The 24,289-nt window shown below is 37.9% G+C and overlaps 1 protein-coding gene across 7 annotated transcripts in view; it reads left to right on the top strand.

Moving 5' to 3' along the window:
- slc20a2 (solute carrier family 20 member 2) overlaps positions 1-24,289 on the top strand; it is a 91,195-nt gene that overhangs the window by 28,032 nt on the left and 38,874 nt on the right. Inside the window, exon 1 of one of the 7 annotated variants that reach the window (XM_030142695.1) lies at positions 4,535-4,707. The exons of 4 other annotated variants lie outside the window; for them this stretch is intronic. The gene's annotated coding sequence lies outside the window, so the exon portion shown is untranslated. Of the gene's footprint in view, positions 1-4,534; positions 4,708-9,693; positions 9,937-24,289 lie in introns of those variants that run through there. 2 more of the 7 variants (XM_030142696.1, XM_030142693.1) reach the window with 2 other exon arrangements.

Raw genomic sequence — 24,289 nt, 5'->3', positions numbered from 1 at the left:
CTAAAAGCAGTATTTTGGCTCTGCATCCTTTGTGTTGCAGCTCTTTTGTCTGTAGTGGTTTTGGTTCTTTTGTATGTTTGTGTCTGGATGTTTCATGAGCCTTGTTTGCCCAAGATTGTTTTATACAATCGTAGTAACTTTCATGGTTTTTCAGAGCTCTTTCACATATTTCTATGTCCTATTTTCAGTCCCTTTTTGAAACTAACAGCACAAACAGTGCAGGGACAGTACAGTTTCTCATACAGAAACTTATAATTGGGAGGAGTCGCTTCAGTCACTTTGCCATTGCTGGGTGAGGGAGTCAAACCCGTGGACAGTCTCGGCTGAAACCAGAGAAAGCTGACCTTAAGAGTATTTAAATATAAGGCTTACTCAACTCTATAAACCAGAGGGGGGCTCGATTGTTTGCTGTTGTAACACGGTCTGCTTTGGTGTTGCTAAAGGCTCAGATAGTTGTTAAATGAACAGAGCGTGAGACAGATTTCTTTGAATATTGTCAACTGTCTGAAGTGAAAAGGAAGTAGCAGTGTTTTTCCAAGAGCCACCAAGGAAAAGCAAAACTTGATATGCCAGAGGCTTCTGTGGAAAATATTGTGTGTAGTTAGCAATAAATTGGTCTGTTAAGGAAGGGCTGTCAAATACATACTAATGTTTAAGGAGCACAAAGTTTCCACCTCTGGATAATGGTGCACATGTCACCTCCATAACTCAAGAGGACTGGGTTAAGTTTTGGCGTGTCTTTAAAAGTGTCCACTGGTTCCTTCTGTCACAGCTTCTGTTATTGTTGGAGATGAGAACTATGACACAAAAAGACAATCACTAAGATTAAAGGTTATGTGTGTATCTCCAGTAGAGCTGTCTATCGATTATTTTTGTAATCGATTAATCTATCAATTATTTTCTTTGATTTGATTTGACGATTATTTAAATTGGCAAAACAAATATTAAAAATGTGAAACAGACATGTTCGAAAATGACAAACATCTCCCTTATTCCAGAACCAGCTGAAAGAATAACCACAAAAAGTATAAAAGTAGAAGGATATAAAAAAAATCTATATAGAAATAACAACAATAACAACAGTATAGAAGTATATGTAAAAATACCTGTAGATATAAATAACAACAAACAAGTCAAATGACATCTACAACTTACTAACTTATACCAACTGAACATGGAACTAACATACAACTGTGTGTTGATCCTGGCGTCATGTGCATCACAATAAGCGTCCGTGTGAAACACAACAGTGGAACCAATGTTTAGCAGCAGTAAAATTAAGGAAATGAAACTTTGAATCAGGTCAATTGTAATCAAAAAGTGTTTTTTCAAATTGATTAACTGATTAATCATTTCAGCTCTAATCTCTGCTGTTTAGGGACATTAGTGTCACCTAGTGTTTAAACCTTGTTTTACCCACACAGAACAAGCATATTAGTTTTCAAAACCCCCTAAATTACATTTGTCCAAAGTGATAACATAATGAAACAAAAGTGATGAGAACAGATGGAAGTAAAATATTGTCTCATTGTTTCTGAACACTTACATCCTAAAACACAACCTCGGCCATACATTTACACAACCATACTGGAATGTTCTCAGTGAGCACAGTCAGAAGTCATGTCTGCTTTAGGGCTGCAACTAATGACTATTTCAGCAGTCGACGAGTCATCGACTACTGTAACGACTAGTCCACTGGTCAGATTATGAACGGCTCTCATACTCTTCTCAATGCTGCATACATGTTGTTATAAAATTGTCAAAACAAATCAACAACATTACTTTCCACCTGCACATACAGTAGTAGATTCGCTACTAGCATGGGAGCTAATTATCTTACCGAGGTGCATCTGAATCTTTCAAAACATGGTTCCTCCTCAGATGTTCTTGCATAGTTGAAGTGGCCCCATGGTATGAGAGGCTCAGCTTACAGATCTGGCATGTGACAGTTTCCTTGGTTTTGTTACATAAGAAATGTTCCCAAACTTTGGACCATTTGATGACTAGTTGACAAAATGTTGCAGTCCTAGCATCCTCATGGTCACTTCAGTAACTTGGGGGGGGGGTCTGTGCTCATCCCAGTTGTATGGTCTCGTAGGGCGCAAACATGCAACAGAAGAGTCTTCCCTATAAGTTCATCCTGCCCATAAACCCAGTGCTGCACTATTACTGGTTGTGAATACACATTTACTTGTCTACATGCTGCTGCATAGAAATGCTGTGAACACAGAAAAATGAGAAATACAGGAAGAGGGCAGTGTCTCTGCAGGTACATACACCAATTCTTACATGTAATGCCTTTTTTTTAGCTTGATAATAACTAATAATGATGAAAGTTGACATACAGTGCGTAATGTTGGGTAACTGTGTCTTACTGTGTGTGTCAATACATTTAAAAATTTAAAACAGAAATGCCGACTCGGACATCAATTACCATAGCAACAGCAGAAACTTGGAGCTGTTCAGGTCAGCCCTTCTGTTTGGAAGTTAATTCATTCCTTAAGCTGTAAATCATGCAGTGGAAATCCACAATATAAAATTGCCTTGTACAGTGTGAGTGGAGTGTGGTGGTTCACAGTGATTTGTTACCTTCTCTACAATTCCGTCGAGAGACAGCAGAGGATGCAGAATTTCTTGTGTATGTTTTGATACAGCTTAGCCGTGTATTCATATGTAGAGCTGAAATGATCAATTGATTTAATTAATCAGTTACACTTGAATCGCTTACAAAATTATTCAGTTACAGTTTTCCTGAATCAACACTTCATTGCCTTAATTTCTCTGCCATTAAACATTGGTTCCACTATTGTGTTTCACACGGACGCTTATTGTGATGCCCATGATGCCAGGATCAACACACAGTTGTATGTTAGTTCCATGTTCAGTTGGTATAAAGCCGCGTTTCCACTACGTGGTACTGGCTCAACTCAACACGATTCGACTCGACTCAGGTACCAGGTACTATTCCTGGTGGCCGTTTCCATTACAGCATACTACCGAATTCTGCTGATAAACTCGCTCATTAGGTGTTGCTCCGTCAAGCTCACGCTAAATCTTTTCATCGGCCACCAAAAACAGAAATGTCTGAACCTCGTCGACTGACCACGGTGTCGTTTTGCGGGCTGTCATCATGGATGTATTTAGCCTACCAGTATATTAACTGTCAACTTCCAAATCTGGTTTGTTAAAAATGGCGGGCCGAGCATTGATGACGCAGTGATAACTCTCTGACCAATCAGTGGTCTGCACTGTTTACACATCACATTTTAGTATCTGTTCACTCGTTTTGGAACAGCAGCCAAGCATATACTAAAAAAATAGTACTGGGTACCACATTCCAGGGACTTTTACATAATGGAAACTCAAAAAGGCCGAGTCGAGCCAATACCATATAATGGAAACACGGCTTAAGTTAATAAGTTGGATCCAAATGTGATGAAGACTGCAGTGACATGTTGTTTATAGATGTTATTGGACTGGTTTGTTGTTTATATCGATAGATATTTGTATAATATCATACTATTGTTATTGTTGTTGTTGTTGTTGTTGTTGTTGTTGTTGTTGTTATTACTATAGATATTTTTTATATATCCTTTTACTTAGTTTCAATTTGTTATGGAATAAAGAGAAGTTTTCATTTTCAGACATGTCTTGTTTCACATTTTTAATATTTTTTCACCCATTCAAGTAGTCATTTAATTTAATCGAAGAAAATAATCAATAGATAAACTGATTCCAAAAAATAATCGATGAAGGGCAGCTCTATTCATATGGTTGAATTTTACATGAAAAATGGACAAGTTTGATCTGCAAAATTCCATCTTGAATTCACCGAGGCTTGTGATGTGCTGTTGAACTGAAGTGAATTATTAAGAGAAGATAAATATTTCTATATTAAAAAGATAAAATGATAGTTTGTTATAAAGGTGGACCATGTGTTTAGAGACTTTCTTGCTGCCGTGGGGTTTTAATGAAAGACAATGGGATGATTATCACTAATCTTTACCAGACTTTACTAAACTAAGTGTAAGGAGAAACTTTTGATATAGCTGCAGGGACATGTGGGTTTTTTGACAGAATGTCTGTGTACATGTAATGGCCATCAGATGCAATCTAAAGGATTAACCAGTTCTTTTCCTCTTGACAACCTGACTTAGTACTGCAATGCAGACTCACAGCAGCAGAGAAAATAGAATGAGTGAGAGGATTTATGGAAATGTGTGTGTGTGAGTGTGCGTATCTGCACAAGCCTTTGAAGATGGTGTTGAGAGCTACATGCTCTTTGCAGTCATGCATGTTGTTGTTGTCATTCTTAAGCGACCCCCCTCCTGCACACGGAGACGGACTGGTCCTAACAGCATACAGCGTGAGAGTGTGAGTGTGTGTTTGGGTTGTTGGAGACAGCGCCCCCCTGCTGTGAAGCACAGAGTCAGAGGCAGCAGGTGCAGCTGACGCAGATAGGCTTTTTAGCAGGCAAGGGCCAGTGGGGGGGCAGAAAGGAGAGAGAATGAGTGAGAGATGTTTAAGGAGGAGGAAAACCACGGCAGCTCAAACAAACACCAAATCAGACCAGTCAACTGGAGTGGACAGATGAATTTAAGGCCATTTTAGTGGTTTGTGTAGAGGAAGTCAAAGAAGGGCGCACTGGGAACAGGACGTAAAGTTCAGGAGATGGTGTCAGATACTGCTTCAGCTGCACGGGTGTGTGTGAGTATTAATGCCTGGCTTTGAGTTTATGCATTGTTTCTGCTGTAATCTGAATACAGCTGAAAGGCTTTGGAAAATAATTGTAGTTTGGTCTCATATCTGTTGCTGTTTGGGTCTTAGTTTCTGTTTAATTTGAGGTTATATCACTTAATATACTCTTTTTTAATAGTAACATAGTCATTTCCATAGCACATGGGCATATTAAGTTTAGTTATACATAACTTTTAAAGATAAATTACAGTGTGTATATGTTTGCAGTGGTGGAATTTCCTCTTCTATGGTTGTGCAGCACTGCTAAATGAAAACAAAGGAAACGCTGTTTATGTTTAAGAGGATGAAGAGATATGGAGCACTATTAGGACAACACAGAAGATAAAAAAATCTGATATGTCAGTAGTTAAGTCATGATATTTTGGATAGAAAAGTCCTAATATGATAATAATCATTAAAAGTCATAATCTTGTGAGAAGATAAAAATATGACCATAAATAGATTATATTATATTAATAATAATAATAATAATAATAATAATAATAATTATTATTATTATTATTATTATTATTTCTGTTGTTTTTTTATTATTGTATTTTGTTAAAGAATATTACAATTTAATTATCCAGTTTTTTGGGTTATTTTTATTCATGTCTGTTTTTATACTTCTAATTTATTATATATACTGTGTTTGCTCTTTTGTAGTGTTTTTTTTACGGTCATTCTGCTACTGCACTGTAATTTCTCAGTTTGGGATCAATACAGTGCATCTATCTATCGAAACGGACTTGTCCGATTTTGAGAAAAGTCATATAATAGGAAACAAAACAACGTTACAAAAAAGTTACTGTATGAGGAAAAAAAAAAGATATATTATGTGAAAATATTGCAAAAAAAATCTTTGATAGAAGTCAAAAAATGCAGGCCAAGTTAAAAGTTTCAAGTCGGGCCTAAATATTTGTGGACGTCTGAAATGCTTTTATAATAATGCTATGAAAGCCCTGTACAGTTCAAAGATCCCTATAGACTACATAAGTGGAAGTGCCTGTTACCGTGTCTTCAGAGGAGGGTCTTCTGTCTGTACTTCCTGTTGTATTCTCTTTGAGTGCTGAGCTGTTGACTGTGGCGGTCCTCTGTGGCGTTTCTGTATTTCTTTCAGTTTGGCTGCAGTGACTCTGGTCTGCACTTTCCCCTGTGTTGACCAGAGTCTCTGTGTCTGCCCGCTGAAAACAAACGACAAAAAGGAGTACTGTTCAGCAAGTCTTTGAAAAGAACAGTTGTGGAACAGAAAGTGATGTGTGGCTCACAGCCAAGTTGTAGTGTTGAGATAGTGTGTGTTAGTGTCTCTGTGTAACCGATAGGCCAGGCTGGCCAGTCCGACACACACGAGATAATTGTGATGACTGATCAATGACTAATTTTGTCTTCCATATAACATCTGATGACAGCACAAATTAGCCTCAGCCAAAGATAAGGTGTTGAAATTTTGGGTGAGTAATGTGGCCCAAAGATCATATCACAATGTATTTTTAATCACAGTCCATTGTCTGAACTGCGATCTTTCTTCTCAAAATGGAAACAGATGTTAGCTTTAGAATTAGCGCTGCAGCTATCAGTTATTTTTAAAATTATGTTTACAAATATCTATAAACAACAACAAACCAGTCCAATGACATCTATAAACAATCTGTCAGGTCAGTCTTCAACACATTTGGATCCAACTTACTAACTCATACCAACTGAACATGGAACTAACATACAACTGTGTGTTGGTCCTGGCGTCATGTGCATCACAATAAGCGTCTGTGTGAAACACAACAGTGGAACCAATGTTTAGAGGCAGAGAAATGAAGGAAACAAAGCTTCAATCCAGGAAAATAGTAATTAATTCATGTTTTAATCGATTAGAGTCGATGAATGGTTTCAGCTCTATATATGATTTCTCATCTGTAGGAGCTTAAACTAGTGTGAATTACACAAACTGACTGAATTGACTTTTATCATAGTAATGCAGCAGATGTGTACATGGAACCAGAGGTTGTGCTTGACATTTTTATTGTCCGTCATTTTGTTGGACAGGGTCATAAAAATTCCGTTATAACACATTATTATCCGTTAGGGATGCACCAATACCACTTTTTTCCAGACCGAGTACGAGTACTTGCATTTGAGCACTTGCCGATATCGAGTACCGATACAAGTACTTAATAATCCCATTCCAGTTGTTAATTCCTTTTGTAAATGTGCTTTATTGTCGTTGTCATTAGTCTGACTGGAACAAAGTGCTGCTACTGACATTTAATGTGTTGGAATGAGCGTTTGTCAATTAATCAACCAGGGGGCGCCGCTCTGAATTAACCATACTGGACAAATACCCCGAAGAAGAGTAAAGTTTTTTGAGAAGAAGAAGAAGAAAGTCAGTAATAACAAACATGGAGACGACAGAGGTAACACTTATGTGATACTAATATTGCAGCGTTTTCACTGGTAAGGTTTAAAAGCTTAGCTTCAGCAGGTAGAGAAATGAGCGATAAGTTTCACTTTCACTTCCGCTGGCGGCGGTCCACACCGCTCCATTCACCCGCTGGTATTCTCATTCTGTTTATGCATCCGCGAGCACCTGGTAAATGGATGGAATGTACGCAGAGGACGGACAGAACACTGCATCCGTATCTGTCTGTGTCTTTAACATTACTTGCAGTCAGTGTTACTTTAATCACCGTCATTTATTCTGAAAAATCTCCACACTCCCCACACATTATTCCACCGCCACGTACCTGCTGCACTGAACTGTGAATGTCACACGGTCGTAAGTGGTATCGGTGCATTTGTATCGGATATCTTTTACGAGTATGAGTACACACACTGAGTATCGGAGCCGATGCCGATACTTGTATCGGTATCGGTGCATCTTTATTATCCGTCATTTCATATTTAATTTCTAATGATAATGAGATATATATTTAGTAGTCTTTAATGTTCAAACACATTTCAACGATGCAGTAAGTGTAATTGCTGCTGGCTGATAAACATTATCAGTATTGCTTACTTGTCCTTCATCCTCCACCGCATCAGCTCCTGTTTTTTCACTGTCTATCAATGCCATCACATTTACTGGGCTTTTTAAAATAACTAAGGAGACTCGGCTGTCTTGACATTTTGTGCTAGCAGAGTATAATTTTGGCTAAAGTCAGCTAAACAATGAGACAAGACTTGACAATGACTGATTAATATGCACACTGGCCACCAACTGGACGGGGGGGTACTACAGGTGAACTAACGGTGAGTCATTTGAAAGAAGTAATGGTGTTACAGAGTCCTGCATGGGTCCACTTTTCCAAACCCGCACCTGCCTGTACCCTCGCACATTAGACCTGCAACCTGACCCGACTTGTGATTAAACATACTGTAACTCACTTTTAAGGCCTTTATTTTTGGCTAAATTGCACATCATCAATAAATCTCTAATATGTGCTGCTCAATAACGTCATTGACTAGATGTAAACAGAGGTGACGCTCACTTCAAAATAAAACAAACCGGCTGTGGATCAACTACCAGTACCCGACCCGGTGCATGACTCTGCAGTGTTGTATTCAGTGTAGTTGTGAACGGTGGTGCTGTAGGCTTATATACAGGTACGATGCTGTTATGGACTGTTTGATGCCTTGTTAAGAGACAGACAGTCCAGTGATCCTGCCAGCAGGTTCTGTTCACAGTGTTGTGTGAAAACTTTCTTTGGTAGATTACCATCTGTATTTTAATCTGTCAAAATGATGGATGGCCTTCAGAATTTTCTGTCATCTTTAAAAAAAAAATGGAATATTTTCGGTTAACGCAAACTCTACATGGAACATTGAGGCTGCTTTCCAGAAAGTTCATATGTGTTTTTTATCACGGCGCCAAAAATGGCTAATTTGGTCTCATAGAAAAATAAAATTGCAAAAATGTGACAACGTAGATGAAGTAGCACAAAAACACTTCTCATTCTTTAGTGTTTCTTGGCAGTTGTAGAGGTGCATTACCACGAAGTGGTCTGGAGTTCCTTTACTTGTTCATGGCCTCTAGTGGTCTCATGACACTCTGGAGCATCTACTGAGTCTGACACCTAGTGATAGAATCTGATACAGCAGTCTGGTCTGGTACAGTTGGGTATGGTATTTAAGAATTTGTGCAGATCCAAGCCCACATGAGCCCTCTTTTTTACGCATAGACCTAATCATTCCCATGTGTTTGTCCCTGTAACCATGGCGATGATTGTCATGTAACTGCCCCCTTCCATGACCCACTTTTCTAACCCAAACCAAGTTATTTTTGTGCCTAAACCCTTGTCCTGGCAATGTCACAGCCTAATTGTGAAAGGATTTTTATTAAGCTGTCAATAGCATTTTCTCTTTGCAGATTTTATGCATGGTTTTGGGAATGAGTGGAAATTGACTTGCTGGGCAAAACACTGTATCAGAATGTCACTACTGGAGCTGCAGATATCAATTATTTTTGTAATCAATGAAACGATTATTTGAATAGATGACAAAAAATAGTAAAAATGCAAAAAATACATGTCTGAAAATAACAAAACCCTTGTTCTTTTTTTCCAGAATCAGTTGAAACAACAACCACTAAAAGTAATCCAGTCATTTTGTAATTGATTTGAATTGATTAATCGATTAATCATTTCAGCACTAGTCGCTATTCTACTGATTTACTTCAAACTTGTATTGTTCCACGTCCAGACATTCATCTTGAAGACTTTGAATGCCCTTGATGTGGGTGCATGCTTTCCCCACACACATCCAGGTTCATCTCCCCCTTTAGTTAGCCCTCTCCATTCATTGGCTGCCTCGGTCCCCTCTGTCCATCCTCTCCACTCGCTGACAGCCAGTCAGCAGCGGCCCCCAGCCTCACTCGGATCCGTCATTGGCTGGCTGCATGCCGTGAATGCGGATACCTCGCTTTAAGAAGCAGTCTAGACTCGGTTGGCTGTGCCTCTCTCTGTCTGAGCGCCTCCTCTCTCCTGCAACAACACCACAACCTGCTGATTTCTCACTCTGCCTCTGTCATCAGCTGTGCTCTTCCTCTTTGTGTCTTTGCTCATCATCTGATTTCATGTCAGTCACACACTCATTCCCGTTTTATTGCCAGCCTTCCATTTCCCTCCATTTTTCCCTAATACACTCATTCTGACATTCATTCATCCTCACCACTTTTCCAATCTCCCACTGATGTGAAGAGACATGAAGGTGAGTGGAATTGATGTGATTTCTCGCCATCAGTATTCTTTTAGGTTTCCTCTTAACCACATTTCTGTCTCTTTAACTTTCTAAGCCTGTGGTTTGGATGTGATCAGCCTGTGTGTCCTTGGAGGTTCGGACTGCAGTCGCATATGCTTCAGGTGTAACAATTAGTCGGCAGTGGTAGGATGCTGCTGTGAGTCATCATCTGACGCGGCATCTATGTTCCAGTTTCTGGTCCTGTCAGCATGTCCACAGAGAGACTGGTTAACTGATGAGATGAGGGAGGGGGGAGTGGGGGTGGGGGTGGTGGGGAGGTTGAATGAGTGCGTGGATAGTGCAGCCGCGTGTCAATGCAGACCGGAGCTCGTGACATAGTGTTTTTTTGCACCAACTGTGGTTGTGGTGCAGTGGCATCTCAGGCAGATTAATGAGCATTGTACAAGCAAGGACGGCAAACAATTAGTGAAGTCGTCACAGCGAGTGGGTGCACACAGTTCACAGGGCACAACATATGCTTAAAGAGCTGAGTGGTGGAACAGGTAAAATATGCTCTGCAAAAAAAACAGTTTCCTCACACAGAATTCATCTTCCTACGTCATGATCAAATATTGCTACAGAGACAACATGAAGTGTGTTTTTTTTTTTGTGTGTGTGTGTTGTGTTTTTGTGTCAGTGTCCTCATTATGTGGACTGTGTACCACCTGACACCCACAGGAAGAAAGTGTGTCTGCCAGAAATAATCCTCCAGAGCATGTTGCCCTCAGACTCTGCAGGTATTAAGGGGAGCTTTTTTTAATGGGACAACAGTTCAATCCAGGCATTGAGACACACTGGAAGATTATACCAAAGGGTGTTTGTTGCTTACTTAAAATATCAATTTAGTGACAATTCAGACTGTTCAATTGCACAATAAATAATAATAATAATAATAATAATCATCATCATCATCATCAGCTATTGATACACTTAAGTAGGGATACATCAATATATTGGCTGAACATTGTTACCAGCTGATACTTGCTGATATCAGTCAATATCTGGATATAAGCTGTCAGTGGCCTGTATCTATCTGTTGTCATCACTTAAAAAAAACGTACATTTGGTCTCAACCAGGATAATGTAATGAAAGACATTGCAACAGTTAGCTTATTTTTATATGTTGAAAATTTCTTAGTTTGGCAAAAATGGGGGGGGGGGGCAAAAAGAGCATATAAATGACAATTTTGACAAAGTACTTGTAGGTGTTTCCACTGAAGAGTGTTTGGCTTCTGATGCATGATTCTAGTAAAGTCCCGTCTCACGACATGTCGTAATTCTTGTAATATACTGTATAGTTCTCGCAAGACGCTCGTTTAAGGAAGATGGACGCACTGAGTTTCCTTCCAAACCTCCACAGTGTTTCCACTGTAGTGTGGGTTCCTCTACTGCTGTTACAGTGACTGTCTTCAACTAAAGAAGAAGGGAATGTAGAATCGTCCAAAGGCAAAGTCCTTATTTATGGGAAGTGGCTACGCAGAATGGATTTATGGGAGGGAATTGTACATCAAGAATTCACCAACGAGTTGTGGATCCAGAATTTCCTAATGACCCTGGCAACGTTTAATGAACTGTGTGATGTTAGTGAACCTCTCATGGCACCAGACTTGTCCTGCCTTCGGGAAGCAGTTCCTACACAAAAGCCAGTGTCTGTTGCCTGATCCAAACTAGAACCACCTGTTCTGAGTACAGGGTCATAGGGGAGACATTTGGCCTGAGCAAAACCACCGTGCATAGATGGGTGAAAATGCGCAAAATATGTTTCCATTACACTTTTGCACTATACTTATATATTGAAATGTCTCAAAAGCCACCTGATGAGAGTGAAAAGACTTTTTTTGTGACCTTTGACAGTTTTTGTGACAATTTGGTGTTTCGTTTACCAGTTTTCTGTTGCGCAGTTTACATTTTGCGCATTTTGTGCAAAACCCAGCTAGTGTTTCTTAACACTTTTCTGCCTATGGCAGTGTTTTTATTCATACTAAAATTACATGTTAAAAAACACTATGTCATCTTGTTTCCAGTATTACAATATGTTTCATGTAAGGGGTAGTGGAGTCAAACAGCAGTTAAAACATACTTTTGTACAGGCACAGTATGTAGTGTTATAGTTATTGATACAATCATTATTGTCTAAACAGCATCGATTTTAGTGGGGAACAGCACCCTCTGTCTCTCATGAATTTAACACTGCATTAGCGACTTCTCTTAAGTATGTAATACGGAGTCAGAAACAATACAGCGACTCAAATTGATTTTAAAAATTATTTGATTACAATTTTCCTGAATCTCAGCTTCGTTTCCTTAATTTCTCTGTTGTAAAGTATTGGTTCCACTGTTGTGTTTCACGCGGACTCTTATTGTGATGCACATGACACCAGGATCAACACACAGTTGTATGTTAGTTCCATGGTCAGTTGGTGTAAGTTAGTAAGTTGGATCGAAATGTGTTGAAGACTGACCTGACAGATTGTTGTCATTGGACTGGTTTGTTGTTGTTTATATCTATAGATATTTTTTATATATGCTTTTATACCGCTGTTGTTGTTTCTTTATAGATATTTTCATATATGCTTTTATTAGATTAAATTAACTTTTTTTGATCCCACAGAAGGGAAATTCATTGGTCAAGGCAACAAGATAAAGTGCATGAAACATGTACATGTTTAAGGACAGTGCAAAAAAACAAACAATAATAAAGCAAATAATAGTAGTAATAAAAACCTATAGGCTATATACATATTTACAGAAGTAGAAGTGCAATGTGTCAGGCAATACTGTTGTTATTGTTATTTCTATATAGATGCTTTTTTTTTTTTTAATTTCCTTTTACTTTTATACTTTTTGTGGTTGTTTTTTTTCAGCTGGTTCTGGAATAAAGGACAAGTTTTTTGTTTTTTTTCATTTTTACACATGTCTGTTTCACAATTTTACTATTTATCTATTACTATATTTCACTTATTGAAACAATCATTTATTCAAATTGATTCAAAGAAAATGATTAATGGATTCATAGTTGATACCTTGTGCATCCACGTAGCAGAATTACATTTATTTGTGTGTTTTCTTTTGGAAACTGCTGTTAGCATTTTATGATATAACTTTAGAATATTTAGCTCACATTATCTTCAGACAGACAGAACTTCTCTAAAAATTAAGATTATGAAATTCAAGTCAAGTTATTGGTTGCATTTGACCCAATAAGTTTTACATCGAACCGTGATATATAAAGAAATCCCTCAATGCACAAGCAATTTAGCAATAGCCTCACAGATGTGGTTTTGACCGGTTTCGAAATAAAACCCTGTCTCCCCTTTGCCCGAGATGAAACTGAGACCAAGATCGATCTCCATTACTACAACATGAATTATAAAAGTAATGCACATGGGCTCTACAGATATGTATAGGCTGAGGTCTCATCTACTCATTGATTTATTCCCACAAGAAAAAAAGTAGGCAGTAAATAATAGCCTTTCCCAGGTTTGGTAAATTGTTGTAATTGTGATTTCGGAGTCTGTCTGGCGTCTCAGACTTCTTTCTTTTAAGGGTTTGATTGAACTGATGTGTTATTTCAACTAGCCATTACTGCCAGTGTTTCCAAATTGAACTTATTTCGTGCCTCCGATCTCCTAACAAAATACAACCACATAATCATGCAGTACATTCTTATCCAGGTAGCGCAAAGTAATTATCCCTGCCCAGTGTAGGTGCATTACCATACTGCTGCCCCTGTTTGTTCTTGTATTTGCAGCACACTCCATTTTGTGCTACCAACACTCAGCACTCGCCACTAAATTATGTTGTTTGGGTGAAGCATTACTGGAAAGTAATTTGTAAATCAATCCAGTTCGATGTAAATAGTCCACGGGTGTACAATTTTCCTGTAGATGTTTTACTGTTGAGAAGTGAAAAGAAAAAAACCAAGGTTGCAGATTGCAGAACATTTTATGCAGACATTTTCTTTACAGATTTTCCTTTGTTTCCACAGTCATTTTAAAAAATCATTTAAAACTCTTAATTCTGAAGAGTTGAACTCTTTGTAAAACCTATTAAAAGAAGAAAAAAAATCACCAATTTAAGCCTGCTCCTTAATTTTGATTTGGAAAAGGTTTTGTAAGAGTGTTCAAGGACTAAATATTTCCAGTGTTGTAATGAATGTATTCATCCTTTAAGCTGTTTCACTGGTGTCTATGTAAGGTCACTGTGTTTTACCTAATACCTACATATACCTGCCTGACATACAGTGTTATGAATAGTGGTCATATATGCCATAGTTTATGTTGTTACATTCCCCACTTGATTCTTCCATGGTTAAACAACTGTAGGCATTCAGATGTTTTTTTTTTTTTCAACCTGTCCATTCATCACAGCAGTGCGTCTTCATGAGCGCTGAAGGCAGATGTTTCTTTCAAGTGAATGCTGCATTTTCAACCACAGTCTTAAGACTTTCACTGACACTTTTGCTGACCCTGGTTGACAGAGCAGGTTCAATGAAAACTCACACTGAGTTGCATCTGAGAAGAATAAAAGTGAGTTCGGCTCAACAACAAGGGCAGTTTCTATGGCAACATATTCGTTGAAGCTAACCCAGTGTTTCCAACTCCTCAGTATTAAAGTATCTGTTTTCTGTCTTAAAAGTCTCTAGAAGTTGCTAAATGACATCATCACCTGACTTGCATAATTATAAATGTTCATGAAATTGTGATGAACGATGTAGGACCGAGGAATAACATTGTGTTAGAGACAAAAAGTGAGAATTAAAAACAGCCTAAATATGTTTAGAACTCCAAATGAACTATACTCTGTCAATTCTACTTTTGTTTAATGTCCCATTTCCAACCGTCCTCCTTTATCTGGGCTTGGGGACCAGCTAAAGTGACCCAAAAGAGACACTCTGGACCAGTTACTGAGGTTAGTTATTGATTTATTGATTTATTGGTTTGTTGGTTTAGTTTTTCTCTTCAATTTCTTCAGTTTGGTTTGGTTTTTAACCTTAGAGTCCACTTAGGAGACGACAACAAGTCACAGTAAAACAGGAACATTTACAACCAGAACATTTGTAATTTTCAGTCGACATGACCCATTGAAATGGACCAAAAAGAGACAATAGAGAAAACTGTCAACGTCAGTGGGACTGATTTATATTCAGTGATTTGTTTCAGACAAACAACCATATGTGTTTTCACATCAGAGTCTCCAAAAGTCTCCAATAACACCAGAAAAAGGGGATGGATTTGTCACTAGTGTCTTTTTGGATAAAGAGTCTCTAGAGGGGTCTGAAAAATCGCTAAATATACCAACAAAGTGTCTAAGTGTGAAACACTGACTTTTCCATCTACAGACAGACCATGGGTTTATATGACTGGGACACAGGAAATCATCTGGTGTCATTTAGAGGAAAATGGGTGAGTATTAGGGTTTGGGGCACTTTCCAAAAATGAGAAAAGATTACAAATAAATATTAAAAGTGGTTAAAATTATTTCTAGGTGCTTTTTTGAGGAAAAATGTTGTCTGATAGTCTGAAAAAGGGATACATTTAGCAACAAAAGTCCTAAGTTAGCATCAGTGAGCCAACCCGATGGCTGCCAAACCCTGATGACTTCATCTGTGTGTGTGTTCCCCTCCTACTCTATGAGTCTTCATTCATTCATTCATTCAGATATATTGTACCGTGCATGTCCAAACACTCTCATTAGTTTTCAGCGCAGGGATATTACATTCACTTTTATAGCCTATTATTTTTTTTTATTGGCTTGTTACCCAACTTCACTGTTAGGATGCACCATAGTGATTCGTTTTAATGCTGATCTGATCTCTGCCCTCAGATTCACACATCATTGGTTCACCTTCAACTTAAAATGTTATCAATACATTTTAATTCTTTTTTTTTGACTGTGGTGTTTGTGTTTGTGTTTTTTTGAGTAGTTAAATTTTATGAACAGCTGTTGGGCTGGTAAAACAATTCAGTGAAAAAACTGTACGTCTGTCTTTAAATTAAATAAAAATGATTAACATACCAGATATATGATAAATGAATTATCATGGCAGTCAGTTTGTAGTAGTACTTATAACAACGTTATATAAATAATAATATTAATAATAAGCAGCAGTAAGAGATCTAACTTACAAACAAGAAAACAAACATTGAACACTGGAATAAACAACATAAACAACATTACACCACAGAATTGCACAGTCCCACTGAGCAGAGATAGAGCCGACATCCAATGCTCTTGTTGAACCTGCTTTGACCACTTGGACATTGGTATGTGGCAGTTTTAGCCTCGTGTTGAGCGCTCTGCAGATGACACAAGAAGCTCCAGCACTCCTCTGTAATCACCACATTTAAATAATATAATGCACAATCAGAGCTGAGGTCAAGAAATGGAGAAAATACAAATTTGCCTTCGTGGTTTAGACAATGATTCATTGAGTCTTACAGGGTGCTTATGCTACAATATATTCATAATGCTTTATTATGACACTATATGTATTAATGTGACTATTACTGCATACTAGAGCTGAAACGATTAATCGACTCAAATTGATAAAAAAAAAATAATATTCAAACAATCAAGAACAGTAGAGTTTGGTTTCGACCAACTCAGTAAGTAGTGTCATGAGATAACTTTTGTTGGGATTTGGCGCTATATAAATAAAATTTGATTGATTGATTGAAACACAATTTTCCTGAATTGAAGCCTCGTTTCCTTAATTTCTCTGCTGTTAAACATTGGTTCCACTGTTGTTTCACACGGATGTTTATTGTGACGCACATGATGTCAGGATCAACACAAACAACAGAAGAGATGAGAACAAAAAGGCAGAAAATGTCTTTATGTTGACTTTTCTCCATTGGAATCATCACTTACTCCTTTAAACTGTGAAGCTTTAACACAGACATTATAAATATGAGTCTGTATTTGTTTCAGTTGTATGTTAGTTCCATGTTCAGTTGGTAGAAGTTAGTAAGTTGGATCCAAATGTTTTGAAGACTGACCTGACAGATTGTTTATAGATGTCATTGGGCTGGTTTGTTGTTTATATAGACAGATTTTTTTTTTTTTTTTTTTTTTTTATGTATCCTTTTACTTTTATACTTTTTGTGGTTGTTGTTTCAGCTGGTTCTAGAATAAAGGACAAGTTGTTTATTATTTTCACACATATCTGTTTCACATTTTTACTGTTGTTTTGTCTTTTCAAATAATTGTTTAATCGAATCAAAGAAAATAATTCATAGAATAATCTGTTAAATATTTAATACCTGCAGCTCTTCTCCACACCATTATCTGATCATTTTGTCATTTTGTATTCTAGAGATGAAAGGACACATTTTGTTTAATACCTCTGGAGTATTTGAGGAAACCATTGCGTTGGATGTGTGCTCAAATTTCCAGTCTCCAAGTTTCCACCTACAGAAAATAGGTTTTATGTGTACAACAGGGAGCGGTGGCATGTGAGCTGGTGTTCATGTGTTACATCAGGACGAGGTCTTCAGGAATGGAACCTAGTGTCAGCTGCAGCTGTCACGCCGAGTTTCCCTGTTTAGAAAACTGTAGACCTGATTAAAAACGCCCGGTGTTGGTCTGCGTTCTGTCAGTCACGCACTCACGTCGTCTTTCCTCTGGTGGTTTCACACGTTGAAGGACTGTGCTGTTCCTCCGGTGTTTGATTGCACTGGAGTGCTATGGGTTTCCTCTGTGGAATATCTGTGTCTGTTTTGTGGAGGACTGTGTGGTCCTCATGTGAAGACGGTGTCCCCTGGATTAAACATTTACACAGCGTCTTATGTTAGCCCTTTGGAGTGAACTACTGTCAATACACCGACTGTAAAAGTCATTAGACAGACAGCACTTCTCAGACAACTTTAAGAGCTTGTTCAACCAGATAAATGCCAAATCCAGGAATAAATATTTAACTGAGGACTGTGGTGTTTGTAAGGGGCAGCTGCTGTAAATGTACTGTGACAGACTAAGAGAACCAGCTAAAACTTAGACTTTCAGATGGATCCTTCACAGGAATTTACTGTAGTGTGTTTGGTCATGAATTATTAATTCAGTTAACCTTTTAGAGACCACTATCCTGATGAACATGACTTCACTATATTGATTTTTAACCAGAGGGGGTCAGGCCTTTGTCTGTCTGAGGTCTATGAATGTGGAAGTAGAGATCACTGAACATCTGCTCTGATCTTTCTCTAGGGGCAAAACAGGCGAAAAGAGAATTTTGCTCCAGGGAGCAATGAAGTACCACATAATTCTAACAGACTGTTTAAGACCTGATGTCTGACAGCAGCCTTTCAGTGTCACTGTATATCAGAAGACCTAAACTTAAAATTAAAGCCAGTGTTAGCGCTGGTTTTGACAAATCCTGCATCCGATTGACTTGTATTTATAAAAAAAAAAAAAAAAAAAAGGTGATAATAATAATAGTAATAATAATAATAACAATAAAGTAGTGTTTCTAAGTGGATCATTGTGGTCTGATTTGCTTTATTCACACCCTCTAATACATGTTCAGGAGGCCCCTTTATGGATTCTATCTGCTATTGATAAGACTTGAGGACCAAAATAATGTTTGATGTTAGTGGGTGTCAATTGACAGGTGTGATTGACAGCTTGCTGCTGGCTGAGTCAGACCTCGAGGAGCTTCTGTATATTGACGGAGGTGTATTATTTTTCCTGAGAAGGCAGATTGTCTGTAGTTAACATTAATACGACAAGACCGGAAAAGGAATTTGTTACTTTTAACCATTTCAAGACATTTACAGTTGCATTATTAACAACCAGCCCGCTAACATTATTTGTCTCTATAGGCAAAAAAAATGACCATTTATTTGGGAGTTGAAAAGGTAACACTGCCTTGAAACTGTAGTTTTGTCTTTGACAGTCACTTGCCTGCAGTGTGTTCTGTACTGTTGTCTTGTTTTTAGTTATTTGTAGTTTGTCTAAATATCAATTTCAGGTTATTTCTGTCACCAGTATATGTAAATAAAGTAATGTGTGGTATGTTTTGTAAACAAAGTGTGGCATCTGTGGTGTTAGCATTAGCTTGGTGAGTATGAGCTAGATTGTGATTTCTGTAGTGCGTTTCAAGGCCCAAAGTGCTTTACATTATCCATATTATAAAAGCCATATGGCCTCTGTGTACTTATGTGTGTGTCTTGGGATTCACACAAAATCCGTACAGAGCTGACTGCTGTAGTTTGTCGTAGTTATGTATTTTTGGTCAAGGAACAGACTAGCAAAATCGGCAAGTTGATAGGACCAATATTTTGGGAGATATTTGTAATTTTGTAATACAATAGCCTTACAATCACGTTGCTATGGCAAGGACACTTTGGGAGTGACTGCTGGACAAATGCGGTACAGCATGCACGAATACACAACAGCATCAAAACTACCACATCTAGAACCTGTGGATCCCCACAGGTCAATGCTCTAGTTGATCCATTATTCATTCACTCTCAGGTGGTGTTAAACTACATGTGTATCCACAGCTGCCTGGGGAGGCGTGGCTTCCGCGCCAATTGGCCCCTCCAAACATTCATACGCATTGATAAGTGGGCCCAAGGACACAACATACGACTAGGACAAAGTGGGATTCAAACCTCCAATCCTTCGGTTATTGGATGACCCGCTTTACCTCCTGAGCAACAGCCGCCCTATGGATTATTGTCTTCAATTTGGTTAAATGGTATAGGTGGAAAAAATAGGAAAAATGTGAAAAAGACATAACATTTATTCCAGAACCAGCTGATACAACAACCACAAAACGTATAAAAGTAGAAGGATATATATAAAAAAAATCTACATAGAAATAACAACAGTATAAAAGTACATTTAAAAATATATGTAGATATAAATGACAACAAACCAGTCCAATGACATCTATAAACAATCTGTTAGGTCAGTCTTCAACACGTTTTGATCCAACTTACTAACTTCTACCAACTGAACATGGAACTAACATGGGACTACAGACAGACAATAGCCATTAGATTAACTCTGGTGCATTTACAGCAATGTTAATCAATGTACACTGACCCTGTTAAATAAACTAATAAATAAATAAAAATAAATTACAGAAATGATGCTTCAATTCAGGACATTTTTAATTGAATGGGTTTTTAATCCATTTAATCAAGTTAAGGCTTCAAAAAGAATCTTTTTATATTGTGATGTTAGCCAGAGGCCTGTTCAATGGTCACCTTGAAAATGAAACAAATTTCTGTTTTGTTTGTTTTTTTTTCATTATAATTATCACAAAATGTCTATATCTGTGTCGGTTGCAGATCTTGATTCAGGGAGGTCTTACTCAGACCTAACCAAGAGACAAGCAAATTCTGAGCTTGTTATGTATGTGTTGTGGTTCAGCGAAGGCTAAAGGATAGCTGTATGTGACCTCAACTGTTCCAGATGGAGCTCTTGGTTGGAAGGAGAGGGCCATGACTGGCCGGAGGCTGTTTAGAAAAGAGCCGCCCCCCTCAATGACGAGCACATAGTCAGATCATGCTGAGACACTGTACTAGTCCAGGCCTTCAAGCTGTTTACATCTAATGCTCCCCATTAACAATTGGCTTAACCATAGAAGGAAACGCATAGCCATTAACCCCCATGAAATGACTTTGATTATGTGGCACAGACAAAAGAAAATGCAGAAATTCCCCCATAAAGTCATTTGTGGTGGGTGGTTTCACAAGGACCACCAGTGTCGTGGCCTCATAATACTTGTAAATGCATACTGTCATTGCTGCCATGTAAGTCTGAACTAAAACAAATGAGAAGAATCAGTAACTCACACGTCAGCTGCATGCATCTGATGCTCAGATCTGTTTAGGTCACTATCATAAAGACTTGTATGGTTTGAATTCTGGGTTAATTAGTTTAAAACAGCTGATATTGCTACTACTTTTTTACTACTTTTTGTTTTTCAAGCTTCTTATACTATATGTCTTCTATCTGTGGTATAGAGTTGACCTTTTGTATATTTCCAGGTTTTCATTGTAGTTTTGTATATTGTTAATAGGGCTGCACAATTTTAGCCAAAAATAAAATCAGATTTTTTTCCTCTAAAAACTCAATTTTCCCAAAAAAAATTTTTTTGGTGTTATAGTTGGCTTGTCATTTTCGTGTGCAGCCTGTAATGTAACGCACTGCTCCCACTCTGGCGTGTGATGAAGTTTGAGGAGCTGAAATATGTTAGTTGTGCTGTTGTCTTTGATTGGTACCGCCTTCAGGCAGAGTTTGCAGCGAGGAATGATTTGGTCTTCATCAGAAACTTTGAAGCCGTACCAATTCCACACAACTGACTTTCTCTTGCTATTTTTAGCGACAAACTTCTCACTCTCCTTAGCAAACTCCATTTGTGTACTGGTGTGTGGAGACCAAAGACTATGGAGACTGCTCTCACAGTTAGGAGGAGGAGCCTACAGTAGCCCAGAATCACAAGACAGACGAAATTCAATTTGACGATTACCCTTTTTTAAACATCGTCCTAATTAAACAATCTTATGTCGATTTAAAATTGGTTAATCATGCAGCCCTGATTGTTAGTATTTGTCAGTATATATTTTCAGTCTAATTTTTGTATGATAGTTTTAATATACAGTCTTTCTTTATCTATCCTCCTATTTTCTGTCAGTCAGTATTTCCAGAGACATATGTTATTGTTATCAACTGAAACTTGAATTAAATTGAAGAACAAAACTGAGACTGGTCTAACCTCAACAGTGTGTAGGTAAACACCTAAACTGGTTTCTGCTTGCCTTGTATCAAATATTTGACAAAGGATAAATGTCCCTGGAGACTGGAAGAACTCAGATTAGCATAATGAATGTGAATATACAATATATAAGACATTTTCTCTGCTATTCCATTGCCTCAGTTTTCTTTCCACATAAGGTACATTTGGGATCTGTTTCACCTTTGCAGCAGAAAATCTTAGGTCTCCCTGCAATGCAGTCTTAACGTAAATACATGCAGAGATGTAGCAAAGCCTTCGTTCTTTTTTTTTTTTTTTTGCTTTTCTCCAGAGCTTGTTACAAAACTGGTGAACCTTCGACTGTGGCTCTGTCTACTGTATCAGAGCAAAGATTAAAGGAGAACAGCTTTACATTTGTAATTCTGTGCAAATATCCACAAAACTGTCAGTAAAAGTGCCTCCTGGTTAGCTTTTCTGTTTTGTATTTTAAAGATTAGCCTTATTAATCTCCATCTGGACATTTTTGACATTTAATATCCTTGGTAATTAATTCTCTATCTCTTTTTGTATCACAGTGTTAGAAAATGATCAGTGTTGAGATAGAAGGTTTCTGGGAGGTCTTAGGTGCAGATCAGGGTCATGTGGTCATGGGGTTTTCATGTTATTTGACTGACACCATTATAACATACATTCATATCATAAACAGCATTGATTAAACAACCGTGAAACAACCTGAACTGTGATTAAGCAGGACCATAAATGATGGTAGCGGAGCCTTAGTATGCACCCCCGCATCATACAATAAATGACTTTAAAGTGTTTTCAGTGTCGCACACTAATTTCAAATGTCAGAACAAAGAGATGTTTTGATAGTGCTGTGGTTCACTGAGCTGTCAAGTCAGGGTTTTTTTACTTCTTGATTTCCCTTCAAAAAAGGTAGTCTGTTTAATATTATCATGACTTTAATTTTGGCTCAGACGAGCACAAAAAAAACTCATGTTAGATATTTGATACAAGCATAAATATAACAGAGAGCAGGTTGCAGAGAAGTGATGGGAGTGCAGTAGTATGACAGTGATGAACGGACACAGTAGTTTGGTTGTGTCGCTTGTTCTTTAGTTGTATTTCTTGTTTTTGTCCTTTTTCTTCATACATCATTAGTGCAGGCATATATACTGTATAATCTATTGACCATCTTTATGTAACATTAACTACATAACAAGGTTGAATTCAATCTTAAATTCACTGAGAAGCTGATTTTTAAATCATAATTAGAACCAACCAACCAGTTCAATATGTAATTGTTTAGCTAAATATACACAATGTGTTCAATCAAAAGTCCCCACATGGATGTAACCAAGCAAACAGGTCAGATTCCTCCACATGATAAAGACTGAAGGGATTTAAAATGCTACAGTGGAAACATATTAACCTTCTTGAACCTCAACTGATTCAGTAGCTTCTAATTTCTTAAACAGAGTATAAAGACTGGACAATGACAGAGTCCAGACCTAAACCCCACTGAGAATGTTTGGGATGTGATGGAGACTTTATACAGTTGTCTGACTGCAATCAATCAATCAAATTTTATTTATATAGCGCCAAATCATAACAAAAGTTATCTCATGACACTTTACGTATTGAGTTGGTCGAAACCAGACTGCATCATTAATACAAGGTCTAGGCAAAAACATGGATGCAACTATTAATGGAAATAAATGTTACATCTGTTGTGACACTGCATAAGCATTAGTGTAAAGGTTGGCACAGTCGGTGTGTCTTGTAATCAGAGGTAAAGGTAGTCCAAAGAAATATTACGTGTGGAACTTTTTTTGGCTCAGGCAGCATATGATGATCAGAAAAATTACATTTATGTGCTGGAAGTCACGAGATAACATTTGCTGTGATGTGGGGCCACTTGAAAAAAAATTTGATTGAAAAGTTGGAATGTCAGTGTCATCTGCAGTGGAACTATCTGCCTAAATCAATCTGACATGAACTAGTTGTTAAACTAGGGATGCACTGATCTGATACCAGTATCGGGCATCTGCTCCGATACTCAGTGTGTGTACTCGTATTCGTACTCGGAAAAGTAATCCAATACAAATGCATCAATACCATTTAAGGCCGTGTGACATTCACAGTTCAGTGCAGCAGGTACGCGGCGGTGGAATAATGTGTGGAGATTTTTCAAAATAAATGACAGTGATAAAAGTAACGCTGACTGCAAGTAACTTTAAAGACACAGACAGATACGGATGCAGCGTTCTGTCCGTCCTCTGTGTACATTCCATCTGTTTTCCAGGTGCTTGTGGATGCATACCCAGACGGAGAATACCACAGGGAACCGTGGAGGTAGAGGATCTGTTCAAAGAGCTACTGTGTGAGTTAGTGAAAAACTACTGACATATTTATGACAGCTACCCAGGGCTGGGCCGGAGGTATGGAGCGGTGCAGACCGCTGCCAGCGGAATTAAAAACGAAACTTATCGCTCATTTATCTTTTCCCTACCTGCTGAAACTTTGCTCTTAAACCTTACTAGCAAAAACGCTGCAATATTAGTATCACATTAGTGTTACCTCTGTCATCTCCATGTTTGTTATTACTGACTTTCTTCT

The sequence above is a fragment of the Sphaeramia orbicularis genome, chromosome 9 (genome assembly GCF_902148855.1).
Source record: "Sphaeramia orbicularis chromosome 9, fSphaOr1.1, whole genome shotgun sequence".
Taxonomy (NCBI): Eukaryota; Metazoa; Chordata; class Actinopteri; order Kurtiformes; family Apogonidae; genus Sphaeramia; species Sphaeramia orbicularis.
The sequence above is the reverse complement of the archived record's forward strand: the minus strand, read 5'-3'. Positions and strand labels throughout refer to the sequence as shown.